The sequence below is a fragment of the Pogona vitticeps genome, chromosome 7, assembly GCF_051106095.1.
Source record: "Pogona vitticeps strain Pit_001003342236 chromosome 7, PviZW2.1, whole genome shotgun sequence".
NCBI lineage: Eukaryota > Metazoa > Chordata > Lepidosauria > Squamata > Agamidae > Pogona > Pogona vitticeps.
The window spans coordinates 24,224,245-24,237,532 of NC_135789.1; the positions used below are offsets into that span (position 1 = coordinate 24,224,245).

The following is a 13,288-nucleotide window of genomic DNA, read 5'->3' on the forward strand; positions in this document are numbered from 1 at the left end:
GCATTGCTGTTCTTCAAGGGTCGCTCGGTCCCTCCGTCCTGAACCATTTCCGTGAAACAAAACAAAAAAAGCAAAGCTAGAGAGAGAGAGAGAGAGAGAGAGAGAGAGAGAAGTATCGCACCCAGGGTGTTGAAACAGAGTGGGAGAGCTGGGCTTTTCGAACTGTGGAAAGCTCCGTCGATGTTCGGACCAAAACCCGGAACAGATTTGGTTTGGGAGATGGCTGCCTCCAGCAGATGGAGAGCGATAAAGGGCTGCATTCTGACCATACGTGGAGGACCTCAAATGCAAGACTCAAGACTCGAGTTGCGGGACTTGCTGTCGAGTCGGACTTAATTCGCATTGGGAACTTGACTTAAAGTTAACTCAGGTGTTTTGTTGCTGTTGTTTTTTCCGATGAGTCAGACTTGACTCGGAAGCCACCCACCCCTCCCTTTATTCGGGGGGGGGAGGCTTGTTTTTAATAGACACTCAAACTCAGGACTTGGTACCAAAGACTCAGACTTGGACCCAAAGGCTTGCCAACATCCCTGTTCAAACGTACCCATCCCTTTCTTCCCTCTTCTGGACCGTGGGAGATAGTTACTCTCCAGTGATGCAGATGCATTGTGCGGGGTCTCTTCCAACAGTAGGCATCTAACATTAATTCATTTTCTCACCTCTGCATGCAAGGAGGTGAACCTTAAAATTTGGCCCTGGCAAGGGCAAAGTATTTTGACGGTGTATTCGTCAAGAGGTGAAGAGACAAGACACATTTTTGGTGCAAACAATGCTTTCTAATGCAAATCATGCCTTAAGATAAATTATGCAAATAGCACAGGGCAGTGGGGGCAGCTTCATTGCACGGTCTTTTGACAATTAGGGGGGGGGGAGTGGCTTTTAAAAGGGTTAGTCATAGAGATGGGATTTTTTAAAAAAACATTTTATTATTAATTCTCCAGTTCTTGGGAGTTCAGCCTATCTTTCAAAGACCGAAATGAAAGAAAGGCCTCAGCTTGAAGGCTCCGAGGCCTAGCTGGGCCTCGCTCCACCCCAATTTCCTGTTCCTTCCTGATTTGTAGCTGGGGGCTTTGTTTCGGAACAGGAAGTTGGGGTGGAACTAGGCCTAGCCCCTCCTCAAAGGCTAAGCCTTCCGGTGTAGGCCTTTCTCCCAGGTGAGCCACAGAGAGGTGGGTCTGTAAGGTGCCTGCGAGCGAGGCCCAACTCCCGGAACAGAGAATTAGGATATCGTAGTAACAAAACGGAAAAGAAAAATACCCCAAATCCCACCCTTAGTCAATCCGGTGTTCTCTAGTTGCTCTGTGAACGTGGGTGGCTGCTGTGCTTCTCCAAGGGGACAAGGGTGGGAAAACTCAAATGTAACCAAGACAAGATGGAGGTGCTCCTCGTGAGTCGAAAGGCAGAGCAAGGAATAGGGGTTGTACTCCTCCTGAAAATCCAGGTGTTCAGCCTGGGTTTACTCCTGGATTCGTTTCTGAGCCGGGATGCCCAGGGTTTTGGCGGTGGCCAGGAGTGCCTTGGAACAGTTAAAACGCCGGCTGCATCCGTTCCTGGAGAGGTCTGATCTGGCCACAGGGACCTGTGCTTTAGTGACATCCCAGCTGGATGACTGTAATGCCCTCTGCCTGGCGCGGCCTCTGGAAAGTGCTTGGAAACTTCAGTGGGTCCAAAAGACGGCAGCCGAATGGCTGCCTCTATGAGTCTGTTTGAGAGTAAAGATCCCCAGGAGAGACCTTTTTTACAGTCCGTCCACCTTCACAGGTATATTTGGTAGGGATACAGGAGAGGGCCTTTTCTGTGGCTGCTCCCAGAAACTCTGGAACTCCCTGCCACTGGAGGCCGGGCTGACCCCCTCTTGGCTCTCCTTCCGCCAGCAGATAAAAGACCTTTCTCTTCAGGCCGTCTTTCCCTTAGTGACAGGCAGCCTTGAGTGTTTGGGTTTCTGTTTTTGAACCATCCTGCTTTGGATGTGTTTTGGTGTTGTTTTTGTTTCTTGATCTTGTATTCATTGATCCTTTTCGTATTGCATACTCACTATTCCTGACTTAAATACTGTACTGTCTTTTGATTGCTGTAAGTGCCCTGGGGTCCCTTTTAAAGAGAAAGGTGGATTTAAAATCTCATCAATGAACGAATAAACGAAGGAAAGCATGGACCTTAGCTTTGGCAAACAAAAGAGACCTTGATCAGGAAAAAAACAATAGCATTCTCTATTTCCTGTTGTTTGCAGGGGAGGGGAGGAATCCAGAAAATTCATCCTTGAGGTGTCTCTTCAGAACAATGGAGAAGGAAGATTTTTGTGAGTATACAAACTTCTTTAGGTTTATGTCTTTAGGTGGGTAGGTGTATTTGCAGAGAAGAGGGGCACCAGGAGATGGGAATCTTCACCTCTGGCCTCTCAAGGAAGCACTCCGCAAGAGGGGATGCCCAGGAGCGCATGACCAGCTTTCTGGAAAGGCTGATCCTTCAGAAATGGCTTTCCACCCTGAGCAGCCCACTTCTGCTAATTAAGATCCTGTGTCCCTCTCCTGCAGCCATGCCTTGGCCCGAATCCAGCCCGAGAAATTACACCCTCCTGCCCCCATGTGCATCCCCCCCCCAGCCGCCACTATTTTTATTTATGAGTTTAAATTTAGCCTGGTAATGAGTCTGGCATATGGTGCATAATGGGGAAGACATGGAAACAAGCACAAAGATGGAAAACAGTGAGGCAGGGAACACCAGCCCTCTCTCTCGGCTTGAGCTGTCTCTCCTGAGGCTCTCCGGGTCCCGAGTGGAACAAGATGGGCTGAGACCCGGCTTGATCAGCAATTAAGGGGAAATTGCTAATCACAAGGTCAGGGGTGGGGTGGGGGAAAAAAAAACCCATTCATTAGTCCCCTGCAGGTTGCAGAAGGAATGTGTGTGTATTTGACTTCCAAACAGACATGCATCTGTAACCCTGTTTCGCACTTTTAGAACAGGGGGAGGATGAGGCGTCCGGGTAGCGATAAGAGAGCGGTCGCCGGGTTCTGCTCCAGGGTGCCAAAAATATCTGTCGTTGTCGTTCTGCGCCGTCCAGTCAACCCCGACCTATGACGACCCTATGAGCGACCTCCAAAATGTCCTGTCCTCAACAGCCCTGCTCAGATCTTGCAGACTCAAGCCTGTGGTTCCTTTTGGGAGTCAGTCCACCTCGTATTGGGTCTTCCTCTTTTCCTGCTGCCTTCCACTTTTCCCAGCATGATGGTCTTTCCCAGACAATCCTACCTTCTCATGATGTGAAAGTAGGACAGCCTCAGTTTCATCATCATTATTATTATTTTTTTTTTTGCCTCCAGAAGATTGTTCAGGCTGGATTTGATTGAGGACCCACTTGTTTGTCTTTCTGGCTTTCCAGGGCATCCACAAAGCTCTCCTCCAGCACTACCTTTTTTCTTTTTTTTTGCCTTTTCTTGCCAGCTAGATTCTTTACTGTCCAGCTTTCACACCCAGACGAGGGGACTGGAAATACAGGAGTGTGGATGATCTTGGTTTTAGCCTCCGGTGACCTTTCCTGACACTCAATTATCTTTGAAAAGTTCCAGATGCAAAGGGGATTGTGAACTGGAGAGTGCCAGGGGGGAAAATGGCAAATGTCCCCTATTGCTATTTACTTTTGGCGTCACTTTTCCCAGGAGTGGCCAAAGCTCCCCCTACTTCTTGAGGCACGAAACATAGCAACCTCTGCCAGCTCCGACACTGGCCTGCTGTGACGTCTTCTCGAACAGTAGAGATCATGCTTTCAAAGAGAGGAAAGAGAGCCGCATGGCCGTCTTCTGCTCTACCAGACAAGGAGAGGGAAGGTCCCAGCTGTGGCTCGTAGAGAATGGGATTTGGGGATTTTTCAGGACTACAAATACCATCATTCTCCATTCAGGGAATTGCTACCTGTCTTGCAGGCACCTTAGCAACATCTCAGTGTGACTCGCTTGGGAGGAAGGCCTAAATAGGAAAGCTTTGGGTCTTAGCTAGGCCTAGCTGTACCTAAGCTTCCTGTTTAGAAAGGAAGCTCCCAGCTAGCACTGGGGCAGGAACAGGAAGTCTGAGCGGAACGTGGCCTTGCTCATTCTCAAGGCCCTCCAGTTTAGGCTTTTCTCCCCGGTGCTCACATTGAGGTGTTTGTAAGGTGCCTGGAAAGTATGTGGAACTCCCAGAATGGTGAATGATAGCATGTGTAGTCCAGGAAATCAAAAACACCCCATTGCTGGGTTCATGTGTCCTATGTGCCATGCCCAAGAAAGAGCAAAAGGCAGCCATGGTGTCTTGGGGGCAGGTATGTACCCCAAAGAAAGAGGGCAGGGAGCCTCAGGGAAAGCTGTGGGGATGATCAGTGCCAAAATTATTCACTATGGGCATGTGTCTCTGATTGGAAGGTTGATGGATCAGAGGTGAGGACTCTGCCGTTCTCCAGAGGCTGGCCTGCATCTCTCAGCCGCCCAAGCCAGCAAGCGAGGGATTGTGACAGGGTTTTTTCCACCCCGCCAGCCTCCATCTGGAGGGCCACCTGTTCCTCACCTCTAGAAGAGAGAATGCGCCTAATGCTAATTGCGCCTGATTATAGTGTTTGAAGGCCACCAGAACCAGCGGCAAGAGGGACGTGCGAGGAGCCTTTTCAGGCTGTCTTTTCTCCCAGCGCAGTACATGCAATGCAAAAAAACCGTAGCAGGGACGAGGTTAGGGGGCTGTCGCTTTCCCCTATGGAGAACGGCAAAGGATGGGTGGCCACTTCCACCTCCCCAGAACAGAGAGGTGCTCTTGTGTCGCCAAAATGAAGACAGGAGAGAAGGCCAACTTGTCTAGTATTGTGTATGGCCGCACACTTAGAATTTGTTTGTATGATTGCCACTTAAATAGAATGCATCTCATTTTGGGGGGACAAATTATTGGGCTTTTTACAACCTTGCATGCTGCCTATATTAGATGTGGCTGGGAGGGACCTTTATGGGCTGGGGTTGTTCTCAATCTTATCCAGCACTAACCAATCTATTCCTTCCCCGCCTCTGAATTCCAAGAGAGCCCCGCCTCCCTGCTAAGTGTTCTTTTCCCTCTCTTTAGTTCTGCTGCAAGTCAGGTGGCTAGCTTGCTGTTGATCTGTTCCCAACTGTAAGCAACGAAATGTTTTTATTCTTTCTCTGAGGAAGTTGTTGAGACTTGGAAGTGTCAGTTCCATGAGAAAGGGGTGGACAATTTGCAGAACTTGTCGCTATTCTTCTCTGCGCGTCGCTGTCCTTCCACAATGGAACGAAAGGGAATGTTACCAGAAATTCAGAACTTTGCATCGAGAATAGGACCTGAGTGTCCCTGCTGAATTGATCGACTGGGTGTGGATGATGGACAGTTCCAAGGTTCTTAATCGCCCTTTGGAGGGCCCTCCTGTAATCACAGGTGATGTACACATGGCTTTCACAGAGGCACGTGACAGGAGTGGAACAGGAAATCTGTGAAGAAGATGCCTCGCCCAGAGATCAACCAGTGAGGCATCCAGCCATGCCAAGATTTGAACCTGGGTCTGCCGTGTTCTTCAAAGGAGAATTGCTCTCTGGCCACCTTTCGGACCAAGAACCGTGCTACCTAATGTAGTTTAGAGGAAGGAGGGGGGAGCCTCTAGTCTGCGCCCCGTTTTGCTTCTTTGTCGGGATCTCCAGACCACATCACATCCAGGTCCCTCACTGGCCCTGCCTGAGTTTGGAGTCCCCTTTTATCCATTCCATTCTGTCCTCCTGTCCTCTGGGTTCAAAGCGGACGGAAGGGATCCCTAAACCAGTTGGGAGAGGAGAGGATGGGGTTGCCTCCCAGCTGCCCAGATGTTTTAAACCCTGGAGCCCTCTCTCCCAAGCCCTCCAGAATGTGGGGTTCCAGACATTTGAGGAAGGTTCCAGGGAGGTGTAGTGGTTAGATCCTCTGTGTGTTTTGCGAGGACATGGCAGACCCGGGTTCAAATCCTTGTACTGTCACCAGCCTCACTGCCTGACTTTGGCCCAGGTGTCTCTTTTTCACCTGGCCTACCTTACAGGGTGGCTATTGTCCCTTCTGCCCTGTTACGCGCATCCGCGAATGCTGTGTGCAACCTACAGCAGCCCCCAGGAAGCCGTCCTCCTGCCCTCACCCCAAACTGGGAAAAAGAACAGCTTGTTAAAAAAATGGAAAGTCTTCAAGGGCAGCCCCAAGTTCATGTGTTGCATCTAGCCCAGCCCATTTGCAAGGGTTAAACCGTGGCTAGAGGGGTCCCCTCAGCTAGAGGAAATGAAGAGTGGGGAGCGCTTCCCCCCTCTGCCGGCGAAGACGGTTGCGTTGCTCTTCTGCGGTTTTAAAAAAAGAACCAAATCGCCCTAAATCTCCCCGAAAGAGCTTTAAGTCGTAATTCGCCAGTAAGCAGCCTTGATTGGGCTTAGGCTACAGACGTTTGAGGTTTAGAACTAGGCGAGAGGATTGAGGATATGTTGTTAGAGGTTGGGGAGAGAAGAGGTGGGGTGTAGAAATCGTGAGCGTAGCTCTCTCTTCTCTTGAAGTCCTGGCTTTCAAAGCATGGTGTGTTCCCCCCCCCCTGCTCATCTACCTTTCCTTAAAGTCCACAGCAAAAGTCTCCTCCTGTCTCTACGTCCTCTTTCCCACCTCCTTCACAGATCTCTTTCCTGTCCTTCAAAAGTCAAGTCAGAATTCTTATGCCCCATAAAGCTTTTAACATAATCCGCTTCCGCGTTGGCGGGCAGGCGGCAGCCCCATGCAATATACTCTGTTTTTGCCTTCTGAGGCGAGACGTTGAGGCTGACCCAAGAGGTTTTACAACCTGAGCTTTAAAAAAAGAAGCAAGATCGGGGATTTTTGGCATTGGTGGAGGGCTGGACTGGAAGCCCTCTGGGTCGTTTCTGACTCCCAACCATCTCTCTTGACAACTCTAAACCGCTCCAGGTTTTGGTGTGAAATTTAATGGTGCTCTCTAAGTTGCTGGGAGGAAAGCGAAGACAAACCTAGACAGCATCTTAAAAAGCAGAGAGATCACCTTGCCAACAAAGGCCCACATAGTCAAAGCTATGGTTTTTCCTGTAGCGATGTATGGAAGTGAGAGCTGGACCATAGAGAAAGCTGACTGCCGAAGAATTGATGCTTTTGAACTGTGGTGCTGGAGGAGACTCTTGAGAGTCCCCTGGACTGCAAGGAGAACAAACCTATCCCTTCTGAAGGAAATCAACCCTGGGTGCTCACTGGAAGGACAGATCCTGAAGCTGAGACTCCAATACTTTGGCCATCTCATGAGAAGACTCTCTGGAAAAGACCCTGATGTTGGGAAAGTGTGAAGGCAAGAGGAGAAGGGGACGACAGAGGAGGAGATGGTTGGACAGTGTCATCGAAGCAACCAACATTAATTTGACCCAACTCCGGGAGGCTGTGGAAGACAGGAGGGCCTGGCATGCTCTGGTCCACGGAGTCACGAAGAGTTGGACATGACTAAACAACAACAACTAAATTGCTGGAGCGATTTCCTGTTCGGAAAGAAAAACCCCAGCTAGCATTGAGGCAGGAAGAGGAAGCTTGAGTCAAGCTAGGCCTAGCAAGGCCTTGAAGCCTTCCATTTAAGGCCTTTCTCCCGGGTGAGTCACCATTAGAGGTCAGTAAGGTGTTGCTGTTGTGTTACCATCAAGTCATTTCTGACTTATGGTGAACGTATGAATTTCATGGTTTCCAAACGGGCCTGCTATCCACCGCCCTCTTCCACCTCTTGCCAACTCAAGGCTGTTACTTCCTTTACTAAGTCAACCCATCTCTTATTTGGAGCCATCTATCAAATATATACTGGAGTTGAGATAAAACCTTATGAACCCAGAATCCAACCTGAGTTGATTACGGAACAAGCAAAGCGAGCTGTTCTGGATGCCAGATATTGCATATTGGGGGAAGGCTCCAGTAAGCAACCAAACCCCCTAATGATCCACACCGAGGCCAAGCAGTCAATAAATCGACAAACAAGGTAATCATCCTTGTCCAGACACGATTGGAACGGGCGATTTATTAACCAAGAGTCTGATAGTCCTACAGTTGCCCTGGGTTATGAGACCACTTTGTGGAGTTTTCTTCAAGTAAAACCGGAGGTATCAATAGCAGCGAGGGAATGAACCCAGATAATGGAAGAGTAACTCCAATCAAAATATACAGGTTTCTATAGGAAGACGTGTCCTTTAGGAACGAGATGCTCTCTCAAACGGCAAACCCTCCTCTGTTTTAGCTTTGATAATTATTATTTGATCAGATTATGTCTGATTAGATTAGCGAATGATTACATTCCTTGAGAGACTTATACGGAATGAGGAACGAACGATTAGATGGGTGAAGGATTAGATCATCAGTCATAATGAATGATCTGATTAGTTTGGATGCTTTGTTTTGATGCTCTGCCCACAGAAGATGGGGTCTAGCTCATTGGGAGTCCCAGATTCCGACAGTGTTGAAAATCAGCCTCTTTTCTATTCTTCTGTGCTTGGATTTTTTTAAAAACACTGTTTTGAAAACGGAATTTGCAACTTGGGTGAGTTATTTAGAAATACATCAGGATGACCGCAGAATCCATGGGGAATTGGTTCCAAGCCCCCCGTGGATGCTGAAAAACACAGATAATAGTAAACATCATTTTTATAACCAGTGCTATACACAGCATGGGCTTTGGCTCCCTCTGGTGGCCAGTTCTGGTAATGTATCCAGGAAATACATATTTCTAGGATTTTTTCTTTTAATATTGTTAATGTTTTCAGGCCATAGATAATTGGAGCAGCGGATAATGATGTGGCAGATAAAGAAGCCCTACTATGAGAAATGAGATTCTCTCCTATTTGCGCCTGCCAAAGATTTGCATGTGCCAAGGGGTGCCCAAAATGGACTGAATTGGGGCAAGGTGGGGGAAGACTGGAGCCGCTTTTCACGTGCCTGGGTAGGACAGCCACACCCCAGGCTCTCCGAGGTGCTGAATCCCACATCCCGAAATAGATCCAGCATTTTGGAGAGTGCTCCTTTAAGGTGGAGGTAAATACCTGGGCACAGGCTTGATCTGCACGTGAATATTCACAAGGCAAATCTCTCTTTTGCTGCTGATTAAATAAAACAAGGTGCTTTCTAATGAGAGGTTCAGCTTGTCTCTTAAGAAGCTCCTTGTCTGCTGATTCACCCGCTCCTTTCCCTTTTCTGTCCTACACGGTATTACCTGCACAGCAACACACACACACACAGAGACACACAGACACACACACACAAATCCATTCTCCTCCCCCCCCACCCGAGATAATTGCCATCAGAACTTCTTAATATCATGTTTTTACAACCTGCTGCTTGTATTCGTTTGCTCGGCTGCCGTCTGAACCAAATTCTCATTTGCCGAGCACAGCGAGGTGGGCTGATTGGAGAAGGTTTTTTTTTTCATTATCCTGGAATTCCTGCCGTGCACGTCGGGTTGGAGGACCCCAGCTGGCAAGAAGGGACCGACCCGCCTCACTGCGGCAAAGGAAGAAATGCTGTTCTCAAAAGCGCCGAAAAATAGCTGCCATCCTCACCCTTTAGGCCCACTTCTGACATTTGCAGCTTATCATCAGGTGTCCTCGGAACGGAGTCTGTCACCGTTTCTGGGCACAATTCAACATGATGGTTCTCACTTAATAAAGCCCTAATCGGCTTTGGGTTCAAGCTGCCTCAAGGGCCCCATCCCCCTTTGTGAGTCCACCCAGGCATTAAGATCATCAGGGGAGACCTTTCTCTTGATCCCTCCACCTTCGCAGGCATGCCTGGTAGGGATGCAGGAGAAGGGCCTTCTCTATGGCTGCTCCCAGAGACTCTGGAACTCCCTGCCACTGGAGGCCAGACCGCCCCCCATCTTGGCTGTCCTTCTGCAAGCAGGCAAAGGTCTTTCTCTTCAGGCTGCCTTTCCCCGAGTGACTGGCCAGATTTTTCAATATTGTGCCTTGTTGCTTTTCAATATGTTTTTTGTGTTTTTTTATATATATAAACAAGGTGTTTTTCAATGTATATATATTACCATTTTTGTGCAGTATTTGTTTGATTTTTTTAAAATTATTTCTAGACTTACTGTTAACTTTTAAATATTCTCTTTTAATGAGGTAAGCTGCCTTGAGAAAAGGCAGAGTACGAATATTTTAAACAGAATAAAACAAAATGCAACTTCCAACAAGTTTCTAGCCCTCTGTTTCCCACATACCAGGCTGTGGAGGGGCCACCTCTCTCGCGCCCTCTCCCTAGAAGTCTCAAATCGTGCAACAGGACATGGGCTCACTGGGCGAGTCCGTTGGCATGAACTCGCTGGAAACTCTGAACCCTCCTTGTGGGCAGGATCTGCCCGTGGGACCCTCCGACGCCCAAGAGGCTGACCCCTTAGAGGATGGGATCTCTCTGCCCCTCTGGGATCTGGGGTCTTGAACCCCAGGTGAAAAATGGCTCCGTGCCCACATTGGGGAAGAAATCAGAAACTTCTTTCCAGCCACAAGAATGGCCTCAGGATGAATGGTGCCTGTGGGTGGATACCTGAGCGGAGGGTGCTTGGACCAAAGGGAAAGGCTCTTTAGGAGAAAAGAGGTTCTCAAGGGTAGAGGTCCTCCTCAGGAGAAAGCTCTTCAGCCAGGGTAGAATTGCGGACCAAATCTGGCAGCTTCGCTCCTCTACCAGCTGATTGGTTGCCAGCAGCTTCAGCAGCTCAGTTCTAGAAACCTTGTGATGTGCTGTCAAGTCGTTTCCAGTTGATGGTGATTCTGGGCATGAGCAAGCTCCAGAAAGGTATTCTCGAAGGCTTTCACAGCCAGGATCTGATGGTTGTTGTGGTTTTTTGGGTTCTTTGGCCATGTTCCGGAGCTTGTTCTTCCTGACGTTTCGCCAGTCTCTGTGGCCGGCATCTTCAGAGAACTGGAGTAGGAACTCAGTCCATGCTCTGTCTGGCAAAACATCAGGAAGAACAACCTTCAGAACATGGCCAAAGAGCCCCAAAAAACCCCACAACAACCAACCTCCGCAGAGCCCTCTCCTCCAGAGCCCTGCTTAGCTCTTTCAGATTCAAGTCTGTAGCTTTCATCTCCTCTTTGATCTTCCTCTTTTCCTGCTCCCTTCCGCCTTTCCCAGTATGATGGCCTATTCCAGAGAAGCCTGCCTTCTCATGAGGTGCCCAAAGTAGGACACCCCCAGCTTCATGTTTGTTTGTTTTTTGCCTCCGGAGATGGTTCAGGCTTGATTTGATCTAGGGTCCACTTGCTCATCTTTCTGGCTGTCCGGTGTATCTGCAAAGCTTTCCTCCAGCACCGCATTTCAAACAAACCCAGTTTACTGCCCAGTTTTCACACCCATACGTGGCGATCAGAAAAACAAAAGTGTGGATGGTCTTATAACCCTTAGGCTGAGTTCTTGACTTTTGCTGTTGAATCCTCTAGCTTTTGAACTAGCTTGTTTCCGTGTCTTTGACCACCACGGCTTGTTTTCTGTGGCTACTGAACGGGCGTGACTTGGGGTTTGGCTCTTCTGCATTGAGTGTACCTGACTCTCTGGTATGACTCTGTTTCTTAGACTCTGCTTTGTCTCTCGATCTTGATTCTGGACTCTGCCAGTCTGGCTGCCTCTTGCTCCGTATACCATCACCTGAACAGACCTTGCACCTGGGACCAGGCCAACTGGAAGCAACGGCATATTCCCAACAGCATCCTCATGCAGAAAATTAAGGGATGTGGCATTTCCTAGGCGCATGCTCTCCAGAAGAAGGAGCCAGAACCAACATTTCCCTGGGTTTTGTTTTGTTTTTACTGTGCCTTGGCAGCGTTCAAGGACACCAGGAAAAGACAGAGGTCCTGGCAGAGACAGCCTGCGATGAGTGTCCATGTCCTATCTCCAGATTGTGTGTTAACGCCCTCCCTCAGCTTGCTCATGAACATATTTGGCATTTATATGTAGGCTAGCCTATGGCTGTTAAACAAGAATAACTACTCTGTTGCTGTTGTTTAGTCGTTAAGTCGTGTCCGACTCTTCGTGACCCCATGGATCAGAGCACGCTAAGCCCTCCTGTCTTCCACTGCCTCCTCTGGAGTTGGGTCAAATTCATGTTGGTCACCTCGATGACACTCTCCAACTATCTCATCCTCTGTCGTCCCCTTCTCCTCTTGCCTTCACATTTGCCCAACATCAGGGTCCTTTCCAGGGAACTACTCTACAAATGTGTAATTACTACGCTAGAAGTGTGTAATTGGATAAAGTTATCCTGGCACTGCAGGTTAAACTACAGAAGACTCTGTGCTGCAAGGTCAGAAGACCTGCAGTTGTAAGATCGAATCCATGCGACGGAGGGAGCTCCCGTCGCTTGTCCCAGCTCCCGCCAACCTTTTAGTTCAAAAGCATGCAAAATGTGAGTAGATAAACAGGGTGGGAAGGTAACGGCGTTCCATGTCTAGTCGCGCTGGCCACGTGACCACGGAAGATTGTCTTAGGACAAATGCTAGCTCTATGGATTGGAAACGAAGATGAGCATCGCCCCCTAGAGTCGGACACAACTGGACAAATTTACCTAAGGACCTTTACCTAAGGAAACTTCAGTTCTTTGGTTTGAGAAGTTCTTGTAAGGATAGTGCAGGAGAGAGAGCCCTGGACTTAGCTGCAGACGCTCCTAAAGCTGGCTTCAGTGTCTGTGGGTCTGCTCAGCTATTATGGAGAAGCTGAGCCTCTCCGTGACCAGGAGGTGGAAGAGAACAGGAAGCAACATCAGAGAGAGAGAACGCAGGGAGGTTGGAAAGGCAGAAGGTAGTGATTTGTGATTACTTAGAAAACAGAAGGTGCAATGTTTAAACCCTTCTCTCCCCATCACGCTGTCTCTTTCAGGTACCTATTAGGCCCCCGTGGTGCTTTGATTCCCTGCACTGGTTTACGTCCTGAGCCAAAGGGGTTTGGAAGAAGAAACGCCGTGCCTCGCTCGTCATTACCGCCAGGACGAACTGACTTTCCAAGTCCGATAATTGCAAAGATCGGCAGCCAAGTTGGAACGCTCTCAAGGCCTGTTTACGTGAGGCAGGTACGTCTGCTGGGTTGCTCCGCGCTGAGCGACTCCCGGCCAAAAGGAATGAGCGAATCGCACTCAGGGCAGTGTGTTCTGAGGTGAGCTCACCTGGCACCCCAGGTCTGGGAATTGGCCTCCGGTTCAAAATATATTGGCGGGGGGGAAAGACAGATCGCAGGGAAAACTCTCAGCTGACCCCTGAGCTGGCCTGGAGTGAAGAATCTTCGTCTAGCCAGGATAATGAGTAAT

General features: G+C 49.0%; 1 long non-coding RNA gene across 1 annotated transcript in view; it reads left to right on the plus strand.

Moving 5' to 3' along the window:
• The window catches only part of LOC140701733 (uncharacterized), a 28,482-nt gene extending 15,440 nt beyond the window's left edge, over positions 1-13,042 (plus strand). The window contains exons 2-3 of the long non-coding RNA XR_012080674.2: positions 2,231-2,299; positions 12,865-13,042. This is a non-coding gene — a long non-coding RNA (uncharacterized LOC140701733). The remainder of the gene's footprint in view (positions 1-2,230; positions 2,300-12,864) is intronic.
• Positions 13,043-13,288: the final 246 nt, after the last annotated feature.